The 13,150-nt window shown below is 43.5% G+C and overlaps 1 protein-coding gene across 1 annotated transcript in view; it reads left to right on the top strand.

Moving 5' to 3' along the window:
* Positions 1-6,704: 6,704 nt before the first annotated feature.
* The window catches only part of LOC142107587 (chemerin-like receptor 1), a 97,954-nt gene continuing 91,508 nt past the window's right edge, over positions 6,705-13,150 (top strand). Inside the window, exon 1 of the mRNA XM_075191096.1 lies at positions 6,705-6,848. The gene's annotated coding sequence lies outside the window, so the exon portion shown is untranslated. The remainder of the gene's footprint in view (positions 6,849-13,150) is intronic.

The raw sequence follows: 13,150 nt of genomic DNA, 5'->3' as shown, positions 1-13,150 counted from the left end.
CTGTCATGCTGATTGACTTAGAATAAGATACTGGAAGCTTTAAAATGAGGGTGGTGCTTGCAATTATTGTACTTCCTCTGTTAATCATGGTTAACTGCTAGGAAACATGTGCAGTCCTCATTGCTTTCACAAAAAGGACTTCACAGGCAAGGATATTGCTGCTAGTAAGATTGCACCTAAATCAACCATTTATCAGATCATCAAGAACTTCAAGGAGAGAGGTTCAATAGTTGTGAAAAAAGCTTCAGGGCACCCAAGATTGTCCAGCAAGTGCCAGAACCATCTCCTAAAGTTGATTCAGTTGCAGGATCGGGGCACCAATTGTGCAGAGCTTGCTCAGTAATGGTAACATGCAGGTGTGAGTGCATTTGCATGCACAGTGAGGCAAAGACTTTTGGAGGATGGCCTGGTGTCAAGAAAGCCAGCAAAGAAGCCACTTCTCTACAGGAAAAACATGGGATTTGGACTGCTGAGGACTGGGGTAAATTCATTTTGTTAGATGAATCCCCTTTTAGATTGTTTTGGGCATCTGAAAAAAATGTTTTTCCGGAGAAGGAAATGAGAGCGCTACCATCAGTCCTGTGTCATGCCAACAGTAAAGCAACCATTCATGTGTGGGTTTGCTTCTCAGCCAACAGAGTGGGCTCACTCACAATTTTGCCTAAGAGCACAGCCATGAATAAAGAATGGTACCAAAACATTCTCCAAGAGCAACTTCCCCCAACCATCCAAGAACAGTTTGGTGATGAACAATGCCTTTTCCACCATGATGGAGAACCTTGCCATAAAGCAAAAGGAATAACAAAGTGGCTCGGGATCAAAATATCGACATTTTGAGTGCATGGCCAGGAATCTCCCCAGATCTTAATCCCATTGAGAAACTGTGGTCAATCCTCAAGAGGCAGGTGGAAAAATGAAAACCCACAAATTCTGACAAACTCCAAGCCTTATTTAGGCAAGAATGTGCGGCCATCAGTTAGTTTGTGGCCCAGAAGTTGATTGACAGCATTCCAGGGCGAATTGCAGAGGTTTTCTTTGCTCTAATTTGACACGCAAAACAGAAAAATGACCAATGCAGATTTCAAAGGACTATTGCTATTTAAAGTAGTAATAATAGTAATAATTAAATACTTTTTGTTTTTGACACCCTCTCCCCCACATGCACCCTTCATACGTCTGTTTTAAACACCATTCCATTTTAGCACAAGGGTCGCAATGAGCTCTTTGCAGGCAGTGACATCGCCCAGGGCATAAGCCCATAGGGGTGCAAATGCTGCCCACTATTTGACCATACTGCAGACCCCCAGTGCATATGTCTTAATACACCAGCAGCAGCACCCGGTAGCCGAAGACACAAGGACAGGTAGGAGAGTGCAGCACAGGATTGGCGATTAGGCTTGCACTAGTAGAGGGCTAGGCACTCCTCCAATGCAGGATTGCTAGACCTCCTTGGTGGTGCATCACTGCTGTAAGGCAACATCTATTCCCATCAGGGTTCAGGTAGGGGGTGGAGTTCTAGAGGTCTCTGATGTCCATTCATTAAAATATCTAGTTAGGGCTCTGCTCAGCACTATAGCTATATTAAGGTTATTCAACTGTTTGTGTCACAAGCTGCGTTGCTCTGATGGCCTTACTTGCCGGTATTGACGCTGCTACGTTGGGAGGCGCAGAGTTTAAACAAACCTCAGGTCTTTACCATGGATCCCCGCAGGGAGATTTGGGTTTAGCTGCAGAGATGTGCAGGTTGCGACCCTCCCAGGTAGCTACCAGCAAGGTGTGAGTGAACTATCGGGGTCGTACAATCCAAAGTCAAAACCGAGCGGGCAACAAATACCGAAGTATAAGGCGAATGAATCGTCAAGAGGCCAAAGGTCAAACCAAAGAATCAGGATAGGTCCAAGAAAGAGTGGTCAAGCAGAGCTGGGGTCAAGCATCCAAATAGTCAGGAGTGCAGGGTACAACAGTGTTGGAGCCTATAAAACTAGATACTCTGGCACCCAATGGTGCCAGAGTCTGGTTTAAATACATACTGCCCCTCTTTCATTGGTGGATGTGGGGTTGGCCGTCAGCTTTTCTTACTGACGATAGGAAATGCTGTCTTTCATCTAGTAACGGAGACGCGATGTTCAGGTGCATGCCCCCCAACCACCTACTAGACCCGGAAGTAGCATTCCGTTGCTAAGCTGGGTAGAAGTGAAGGTACACCTGGTGTGTTCCTGGACGGCGCCTGACAGTTTCTCTCCATCCAGTTATTGCTCTTCTGTGTATCTTTATGGAGGGTTTACACTGCCTCTTTTTTTGAGTTGCTGCATCTTATGCCGAGATTTTATTATTAATACCTGACTCACTTGTGATATATATTAGCGCCAGAGATTGAGTTTTTTTTTTAAACTGTGCAGTCATAGATTATGCACGCACACCATACAGACAGGAGCATACATATGCAGTGAACTATAACTAGGCATAATTTTCAGTGCAGTCATGCAGCATACATATTGTATATATCAATTCCCATGCAGCCGTGAAAACACACCAGCCTCCATAAAGCCATGCAATACAGTACATAGTTTGCATGCATCCATATAATATACATATGCACCAGTTCTCATGCAACCATATATTATGCAATTATACTATGCATTTATGCTGTATACATATGCAGTGCACTATTCTCCTCTCATTATACATATACACCATGCAGAATACATGTGCACCGATTCCTATGCACCATACGTTATTTATTATTGCTTCTCATCGTTTATTTATAGGGCGCCACAAAGGATTCACAGCGCTGTACAGAGAGCAGAGAACAAAGCAGAACATTACAGGACAATACAATAAACACACTGCAGTTATTATCTCAACACATCTATTAACAGACACACAGGGCAATAAGGTGTAAGTGAATTCCAGGACACTTAGAAAACTAGAAAAGGAAAGGAAGAGAGGGGGGGGTGCACTAGAGCAAGCTGAACCTATGCCCAGGAGTGTGGGCACAACTAATAGAATCAGAGTCAGTGATTGTGGTCCAAGGACAAGAGAGATGTGGAGACTGGGGGCAAGAGCCCAGGGAGGAGGTGCAATGGAGATGGGCTGCCAAATGCAAAGGTAACAAGAGTAGGACATGAGGTAAGAGTCTCCTGCTAACGAGAGCTTACATTCTAAAGGGAGGGGGCAGAGAAAACTGGAGACACATAGTGGTGAGTCAGTGTAAAGGGAACTAGAAATTTGATGTGAGGGATATAACAATAGAGGGTGGACAAGGAGGAGTGGATGAATGAGGGTGAGGAACACTTTGAGTTTGTGGAGAAGGCGGATGAAGAGGAAGGATATGAGGGCAGGGGAGAGGCTGGAGAGTGGAATGGTAGACTTTACTCCACAGGTGGGTTTAAGGAATCGTTAGAAGCTTTTCAGGCTATGGGCTAGATCCATGCAGTGTACTTGTACAGGGAACTATTCTCCATGCACTGTACATATAAACCAGTCATTGTGTAGCTGTGCAGTATACATATACACCAATTCCCGTGCATCCATGCTGTATACATATGCACCAGGTCCCATGCAACCATGCCGTAAACATATATACCTGTTTCTATTCAGTCATGCAAAATGCGTACACACAAGTCCCAGACAAATTTACTTGTTCCTGGGCATTAAAGATGCCGTTGTCTATGGCAGATAAGCTTTGAAGAAAGAGGATCAGACAAAGTGCAAAGCATGTAGCTGATGTTGCAGAAAAGTTAACTGTGGTAAATGATGCAAGAAGTAGCTATAAGATCAGTAGACCTGTGCTTGAGGTTTGTTGTATTTATTATCATTATTATTATTATTATTTATTATTATCATTTATTTGTTGGGCGCCACAAGGTTTCCGCAGCGCCGTACATAGTACAAACAGTAGACCATACAGGGTTATACAGTACAGAACGATAAACAGAAAGTACCAATGCTTCAGTAACTCCGGGACAGCCATATGGAGTAAGGACAGAGCATAAGAATAGGTATGGAGACACGAGGGAAGAGGGGCGCTGCTCATAAGAGCTTACATCCTAAGAGAGGGTGGACAAATCAGACACGAGAGGGAGCAGGTGATGCCAGGGGAGAGAAGAAGGGGCCAGGGGAGAGAGGGAATAGCGAGCAGAGTAGATGAGGGGTTAAATGGATGGTTGATAAGCTATGAGGAACAGGTGAGTTTTAAGTGCTCGTTTGAAGGAGCACAGATTGGGAGCGAGACGGATGGAACGAGGGAGGTCATTCCAGTGCAGGGGGGCAGCTCGGGCGAAGTCTTGAATTCTGGAGTGGGAAGTGGTAATTAGAGTGGAGGAGAGGCGACGGTCATTAGCAGAGCGCAGGGACCAGGAAGGAGTGTGAATGGTGAGGAGGTTGGAGATATAGGGAGCAGTAGACAGGGAGAGAGCCTTGTAAGTGGTGATAAGGAGTTTGAAGAGGATTCTGTAGGGGATGGGGAGCCAGTGTAAGGCATGGCAGAGAGGGGAGCAGAGGAGGAGCGGCGTGAGAGAAAGATGAGTCTAGCAGCCGCATTGAGTACAGAGCGGAAGGGGGCGAGATGTGAGAGGGGGAGGCCAGTGAGAAGGTTGCAGTATTTTTGTGTTGTACATTTTTGTGTTGTACAGAAGGTTGCAGTATTTTTGTGTTGTACATTTCCCATGCATCCATACAGTATACATATACACCAGTTCCTATGGAGCCATGCAGTATACTTATACACAAGTTCCCATACTACCATGTAGTATACATATACACTGGTTCTCATGCATCAATGCATTATATATATATATATATATATATATATATATACATATACACACACTAGTTCCCATGCAGTATGCATATGCACCAGTTCCCATGCATCAATGCAGTACATATATACAGTAGTTCCCATGCATGCATACAGTATACATATGCACCACTTCCGAAACATGCATGCAGTATACATATGTACCAATTTCCATGTATCCATGTAGCACATATATACACTAGTTCCCATGCACCAATGCAATATACAAATGCACCCGTTCCCATGCATAGATGCAGTATACTAATACCCAGGTTTCTATGGAGTCATGCAGTATACATATGCACCAGTTCCCATGCATCCATGCAGTACATATATACAGTAGTTACCATGCATGAATACAGTATACATATGCACCAGTTCCCCTGCATACATTCAGTATACATATGCACCAGTTCCCGTGCATACATGCAGTATACATATGCACCAGTTCCCCTGCATACATGCAGTATACATATGCACCAGTATCCATGCAGTATACATATACATCAGTTCCCATGCATCCATGCAGTATACATATACACCAGTTTCCATGCATCCATGCAGTATACATATACACCAGTTCCCATGCATCCATGCAGTATACATATACACCAGTTCCCACGGAGCCATGCAGTATACACATACACAAGTTCCCATGCATCAATGCAGTATATATATATATATATATATATATATATATATATATATATATATATATACATATATACACTAGTTCCCATGCAGTATGCCTATGCACCAGTTTCCATGCATCAATGCAGTACATACATACAGTAGTTCCCATGCATGCATACAGTATACATATGCACACACACTTCCGATACATACATGCAGTATACATATGTACCAATTCCCATGTATCCATGTAACACATATATATACAAGTTCCCATGCACCAATGCAATATACAAATGCACCCGTTCCCATGCATACATGCAGTATACTAATACCCAGGTTTCCATAGAGTCATGCAGTATACATATGCACCAGTTCCCATGCATCCATGCAGTACATATATACAGTAGTTCCCATGCATGAATACAGTATACATATGCACCAGTTCCCCTGCATACACGCAGTATACATATGCTCCAGTTCCCATGCATCCATGCAGTATACATATGCACCAGTTCCCATGCATCCATGCAGTATACATATGCACCAGTTCCTATGCATCCATGCAGTATACATACGTACCAGTTTACATGAACCCATGCAATACATATATACACTAGTTCTCATGCATCCATGCAGAAGGCATATGCACCAATTCCCATACATACATGCAGTATACATATGCACCAGTTTCCATGCATTCCATGCAGTACATATATACTAGTTCCCATGCATCCATGCAGTATACATATGCACCAGTTTCCATGCATCCATGCAGTATACATATATACCTGTTTCTATTCAGTCATGCAATATGCATATACACAAGTCCCAGGCAAACTTACTTGGTCCTGGGCATTACAAATACTGTTGTCTATGGCAAACAAGCTTTGCAGAAAGAGGATCAGACAAAGTGCAGAGCATGTAGCTGATGTTGCAGAAAAGTTAACTGTGGTAAATGATGCTATAAAGTAGCTATAAGACCAGTAGACCTGTGCTTGAGGTTTGTTGCATTTTTGTGTTGTACATTTTCTATACAATACAGAATACGATATAAAACTATACAAGACTGAACTGAGGAATCACAAACTCATTATTAAGAAATTGCTCTGGCATTGTCACAGTGAAAAGTAAGATAAACACATTACTTTAGCTACTCGTCAATGGGCTAAAGTGACACAATTGACAATTGTTCTGAAGGAGCAGAGAATGCTTAGCTGCTCCCAGGCAGGAGAGGGTTACAGGGGGCTGGGCAGAGTGGATGGATCATACACTGGAGATGAGCTGTGAGTTCTCCTAGCTCTTTCGCCAGCTGTCTCAGTACACTGCTTACACTTGGGTCCCTTTGGCTGGGGAGACCAGCTGAGGGTCCTCTTCAAAGACTTCTCCTGTCTGACCCACCAGTGTGGAACACAAGGTAAGTGCCTGAAAGAACTCTTTATTCCTAATATCTCAGACTCTAACATCAGCCTGGAATAGCACTTTCTACTGATGGACAAATAATGAATTAGCTTAATTGCTGCACTACCAATGACACATATAGAATATGTAAAGATATTTTGCAGGAGGAATCTTTGTATATTTTATTTAAGGATAGGAAGATAATGATAGGAAGTTACTGTGTGTGCATTGCCAGCTGAAAAATGACAGGAAACACAGTTGCGAGATGTTGAGGCTTATGGTTAGCGTTAAAGAGAATTACAAGATAAGTTTAAAAGATAAGAACATTAGTTAATGTGTGAAATGTCACAACTGCTGAAATACTTAAAAATGATGTCATTTGGACAGGAGCCTTCGCTTATTGTTTATGTATTGTTTGTGTATTACAATAATACCACATGTTCACAAGTGGTTACTTAATACACCGTGTGCTATTCCTGGGTGAACAGGAAACAGCTTTTTTGAAACAATAAAAATGGAAAAATGAAAGCATGATACAGAATGTTTGTAGATGTTAACTTTGAGATATGACTCTTTGGCACTGGTTATTTGCATTGGACTGGTAAGATGTCTGTGTATATTATAAATCAATATAGACCGGTGAAGTTTCATAAAAGGAATGTGCAACCTTTTGTACTCTAGCTGAAGTTCAATAAAGTTCAACAATAATTATACATTGCTCGTCCAAGCTCGATGAGAAAGGTACCTCTCCATATATCATGTCCTGGGCAGATGACTGTATTTCATCATATGCTACATGAACTAGTTTAACTTTTTTTCATTGGTTAATTCATGGTACAGTTACATATTCATTTAGTTTCTCAGTATTACGGTTCATTGACAATCGGTACATTTGTGGCAAACATCCTATACCATGAAGACTTAATTAGGCATAAGGGAACCAATTTATCTGGTCACGTCTGTTGAAATCATTAACACCGCTCAACAGCTTGTCCTATTTCAAGGTTTTAATGAAACTGTAGAGTGCAATAGTAACAAAATAAAACATTTTTTGCATTATAGGCAGAAGGCTGTGCTTCAATCCCTGTATATTCATTGCAAATGCAGCAAAGCAACCTATGAGTCATGAATTGCATTCATTACATATGGATATTGTGATACGGGCATTGCAATCAATATACCTGTTCTGCAAGCATTATCTCCTTATTTCCAGGAGATTTTAAATGTATTTATAATGATTTTTGTCAGCATGAATAAAATTGGCATTACTTAACAAAAAATTTTTTAATCACAGAGATTATTGGCTACGTGCATGAGTGTGTTAATCTGTCCCTTATTCATGTGTCCACATTTATCTTCAAATTCCGACAAGAACCTCTTTCTGGTGCATGAGATAGAGATTGATATATTTTTTTCCGCCATGTTGCCACCTATTCAATAAGTGGAAATACATGGCACATGTGTCAGGGGCGGCTATGTACTGGTCTATCAGTTTTGCATATCCAACAAAAATGCAAAGAGTCCCATTTTATGAAGCCCTAAACCATGTGGAAATGGCTTTTTTTGCATGGTGTAGACATTTTTAAGTAAAGTAAGAATTTAAGACAAGCCTAATGGAGGAAGTATTGGCAAAATCTAGGTAGACTACTGCACAATCCTGCAATCCCCATAATACTCAATGGAGACTGCGGTGTGGGCAATTTTATCAACCCCCGAAAAGCTTATTTTTTGTGGCTTGACACCAATGGCTAATGCCATCTCAAGATGGCATTAGCCATTTAATCCTATGGGGAGAGCATAGATGGAGAGGGAATACCTTTCTGGCAGCTATGCTACTGTTCCCTGCACTGTTTAACAAAAATGGCATCTGCGCATGCGCAACCCAATCACAGATGATACTTAAAGGGGCAATAATTAAAAAAAATCTTAAATAGGCCCCTAAGTCATGATACCTTAAGACAAGACATTTTTATTTTCAACACATTATTATTATTAATTTTTATTTATAGGGTGCCACTAGGTGTCCGTAGCACCGTACAGGGACAAACAAAATTACAATACGAGGTGAGACAGCACAGTACAGTAAACAATAAGCACAGTAACTCAGTGAGCTCAAAGCACAGCTAGAGGGGCGGGGGAGAGGAAGGTCCGCCTACGACAGAGTCCAAGAGGGAGGGCACGGATGACAGGGAGACCCCCAGAGGGGAGAGGAGGGAGCGAAAGGGGACCGGTGGAAGAGGGTCCTCGAGGAGGAGGGCTAGGTAGCTGAAGAGCAGCGTTAAAAGTGGTGAAGACAGGAGGAGAGATGACCCTGCTCAAAGGAGTGTACAATCTAAGGGGTGGGGTAGGCAGACAGAGAGACACGGGGGAGAGAGGGAGAGAAGGAGGAACGGAGGATAAGGATAAGGGAAGTGGAAAAAGGGGAAGAGGCAGAAGAAAAGGTAGGAAGTTAAGTGGGAGACTGGAAGGCTTTAAGAAAAAGGTGGGTTTTTAAAGCTCGTTTGAAACTGGACAGATTAGAGGAAGTTCTGATGGAGGGAGGGAGCTTGTTCCAGCACATAACTCAACACAATTGTAAGAAAAATCAGGTCGAAAGGATAGTTAGAGAAAGGCACATCGTCAAATTGTATATACTGTATCTTACATTTATTTTGGGTTTCGCGTTCATGTGTTTTATTATGGATTTCAACGATACTTAAACATGTTAATGTCACAAACTCTTTATTTTCATTTCAACATGGTTCATGCCACATCTTTTTCTTAACTGGAAGCTGGAAAATTCAGAAGGTTTCTGAGCTCAGTCATAAGACTCCAGACACCTCGTTTCAGATAAATACCTGCTGCCCAGTATTCTGTTTGATGAACAGCTGCCTAGGAAATATTACTCTGTGCTCCTAGACTGGTTCTTACACAGACATACAGTAGATGTATTTCATAGTATTAATTATGTGTAATGCAGCTCCAGTGATAACTGTAATTAAATCAACTGTTTCTAATTAGGGTGCAGGGAGCATTAAACTGCAAGGTTATATAATTATAACAGGGGCCATTTTAAGTTCCTTAAAATGTTTAAAAAGCTGCAATTGGAATAACACTTGAGCAGGAGATTAAAGTTACTTCCTTCCTCAATTTTCCATACCGTATCCTCTAACAAACCTAGAAAAGGAAACAGATTTTTTATTCAATCACCTTTAGCTCCAACCCAGCATGATAAAATAGAATGCAAAGTCCAACATGTTTCTAGTGTTCAGTTGCAGCTAATCAATTTTTATGCATTGAAAGATTTCACCTTTACTGAGATTGGAGGACATTGATGATTGAATCCCACCCACTACAGCTGTGATAGGCAGCCTGATACATTTCAGGTTCCGCATGGGCGGTCTTTTAAACTTTATAAAGGACCACACATTACCCTTTATCTCAGAAATAGGTTAAAATAATACATTTAACCAAAGAAAGAGCCCCCTATCTGTTATAACATATCAGAAGACATTTTAAACAAGTGTTACCAGTCGGGGATGCTATTAGAAATTGTGGGGCCCGTTTCAAATGAAATGAAACAGACAGGCCCCCCCACACAGTGGAAAAATGACCTCAGTGCGTCCACATTTCTCTTCCCAAAATGCCCTCCCCATGCCCCTAACTTGCTCCAAAATTCCAACACATGCCACGCAGACCTCCCATTTACACATGTATTTTACTTGCCTCTTAGACATCCCCACATGTCCCTTACATGCTAGCAGATTTCCCTGTGTATCTGCAGACCTCCCCACATGCAGACCTCCCCACATGCCGCTTACATCCCATCAGACTTCCCCACCTACCTGCAGACCTCCCCACATGCCCCTTACATGCCATCAGACCTCCCCACATGTCCCTTACATGCCATCAGACCTCCCCACCCACCTGCAGACCTCAGCACATGCCGCTTACATGCCATCAGACCTCCCCACCTACCTGCAGACCTCCCCACATGCCGCTTACATGCCATCAGACCTCCCCACCTACCTGCAGACCTCCGCACCTGCCCCTTATATGCCATCAGACCTACCCACCTGCCTGCAGACCTTCCCACATGCCCCTTACATGCCATCAGACCTCCCCACATACCTGCAGACCTCCCCACATGTCCCTTACATGCCATCAGACCTCCCCACCTACCTGTAGACCTCCGCACATGCCCCTTACATGCCATCAGACCTCCCCACCTAGCTGCAGACCTCCCCACATGTCCCTTATATACAGATCAGACCTCCCCACCTACCTGTAGACCTCCCCACATGCCGCTTACATCCCATCAGACCTCCCCACCTACCTGCAGACCTCCCCACATGCCCCTTACATGCCATCAGACCTCCCCACCTACCTGCAGACCTCCCCACATGTCCCTTACATGCCATCAGACCTCCCCACCTACCTGCAGACCTCCGCACATGCCGCTTACATGCCATCAGACCTCCCCACATACCTGCAGACCTCCCCACATGCCCCTTACATCCCATCAGACCTCCCCACCTACCTGCAGACCTCCCCACATGCCCCTTACATGCCATCAGACCTCCCCACATACCTGCAGACCTCCCCACATGTCCCTTACATGCGATCAGACCTCCCCACCTACCTGCAGACCTCCGCACATGCCCCTTACATGCCATCAGACCTCCCCACATGCCCCTTACATGCCATCAGACCTCCCCACCTACCTGCAGATCCTCCCCACATGCCGATTACATGCCATCAGACCTCCCCACCTACCTGCAGACCTCCGCACCTGCCCCTTATATGCCATCAGACCTACCCACCTGCCTGCAGACCTCCCCACATGCCCCTTACATGCCATCAGACCTCCCCACCTACCTGTAGACCTCCGCACATGCCCCTTACATGCCATCAGACCTCCCCACCTACCTGCAGACCTCCCCACATGTCCCTTATATACAGATCAGACCTCCCCACCTACCTGTAGACCTCCGCACATGACCCTTACATGCCATCAGACCTCCCCACCTACCTGCAGACCTTCCCACATGCCCCTTACATGCCACCAGACCTCCCCACCTACCTGCAGACCTCCCCACATGGACCTTATATGCCCATCAGACCTCCCCACCTACCTGCAGACCTCCCCACATGCCCCTGATATACCGATCAGATCTTCTCACATGCCATCAGGCATAAAATCACTTAGCACATTATCAAGAACATGATGATCTTGCTATAACAAGATTATGGTAGAATGACAAATATCTATATCCATGAATCAATGCCATTTTGTCGTCATGCAATAATTTATGACAGTGCATTGGTTTAACATTAGATAAATACACAGTACTCTTACTAGATGCAAGACCACAGCTCATTACCAATACACTGTGGTTGTGACCTCTTTTTCACTTCACAGACAACAACCTGTGTAGCACTGGTCTGGAGGTCCTATAGTGACCATCCCTCCACTCAAATTCACTTATTTTGTTTCTCTGCCAGCAGATCTTTCCCTTCTTGATGGAATATTGGAGTTCCCCATTCACTGATAAACTTTGAACACGCTGTGTGGTGACATCATTCCCATGCCGTGCACTCTCAGCCAATCAGTGACTTGGAGTTTCTCTATCGCTAGACAAAAGAAAACAAATTGAATTCAAGGATGCTGCAGACAGGTCACCCTAGACACCCTTCATATAACACCACTAATTTTGCAGTACTGTATAGAGAACATTTGTCACTCATATCAGTCCCTGCCCAATTAAAGCTTACGGTCTAAATTCTCTAAAACACACACACAGACTAGGGTTAATTTGATAGCAGCCAATTAACCTGCTACTATTTTTTTGGAGTGTGGGAGGAAACCCACGTAAGCTCAGGGAAAACATACAAACTCCACACAGATAAGATCATGGTTGGGAATTGAACTCATGACCCCAGTGCTGAGAGGCAGAAGTGCTAACCACTAAGCCACCGTGCTGCCCACTTACAACAGTACCCCTCTACCCACCTAATTGTGGTCCTTTTACCAACTATAACTATCAAATCTGACAATAAAGTAGGGAGGAGCTGGGGGTCACCTGTTTCCCAACACTGCTCTACAGGATCAATTAAAATGTTGACCGAATCAAATACTAGAAATGGTCAATGCTGAGGGTCAAGAAAATAAATACTTGTGTTACAGATTTTGAAATTGTTTTTAAATAAAGATTGGTCATTTGAAATAATTAGAGATATCAAAAGCATCTTAATTAGTGACTAATTGAAATAACAGTCAATCCTGCACAGCTAGTGCAGAGAATCAGCCTAATTACAGTAGACCTCAACCTCAACCTC

The sequence above is a fragment of the Mixophyes fleayi genome, chromosome 11, assembly GCF_038048845.1.
Source record: "Mixophyes fleayi isolate aMixFle1 chromosome 11, aMixFle1.hap1, whole genome shotgun sequence".
Lineage (NCBI taxonomy): Eukaryota > Metazoa > Chordata > Amphibia > Anura > Limnodynastidae > Mixophyes > Mixophyes fleayi.
The sequence above is the reverse complement of the archived record's forward strand: the minus strand, read 5'-3'. Positions and strand labels throughout refer to the sequence as shown.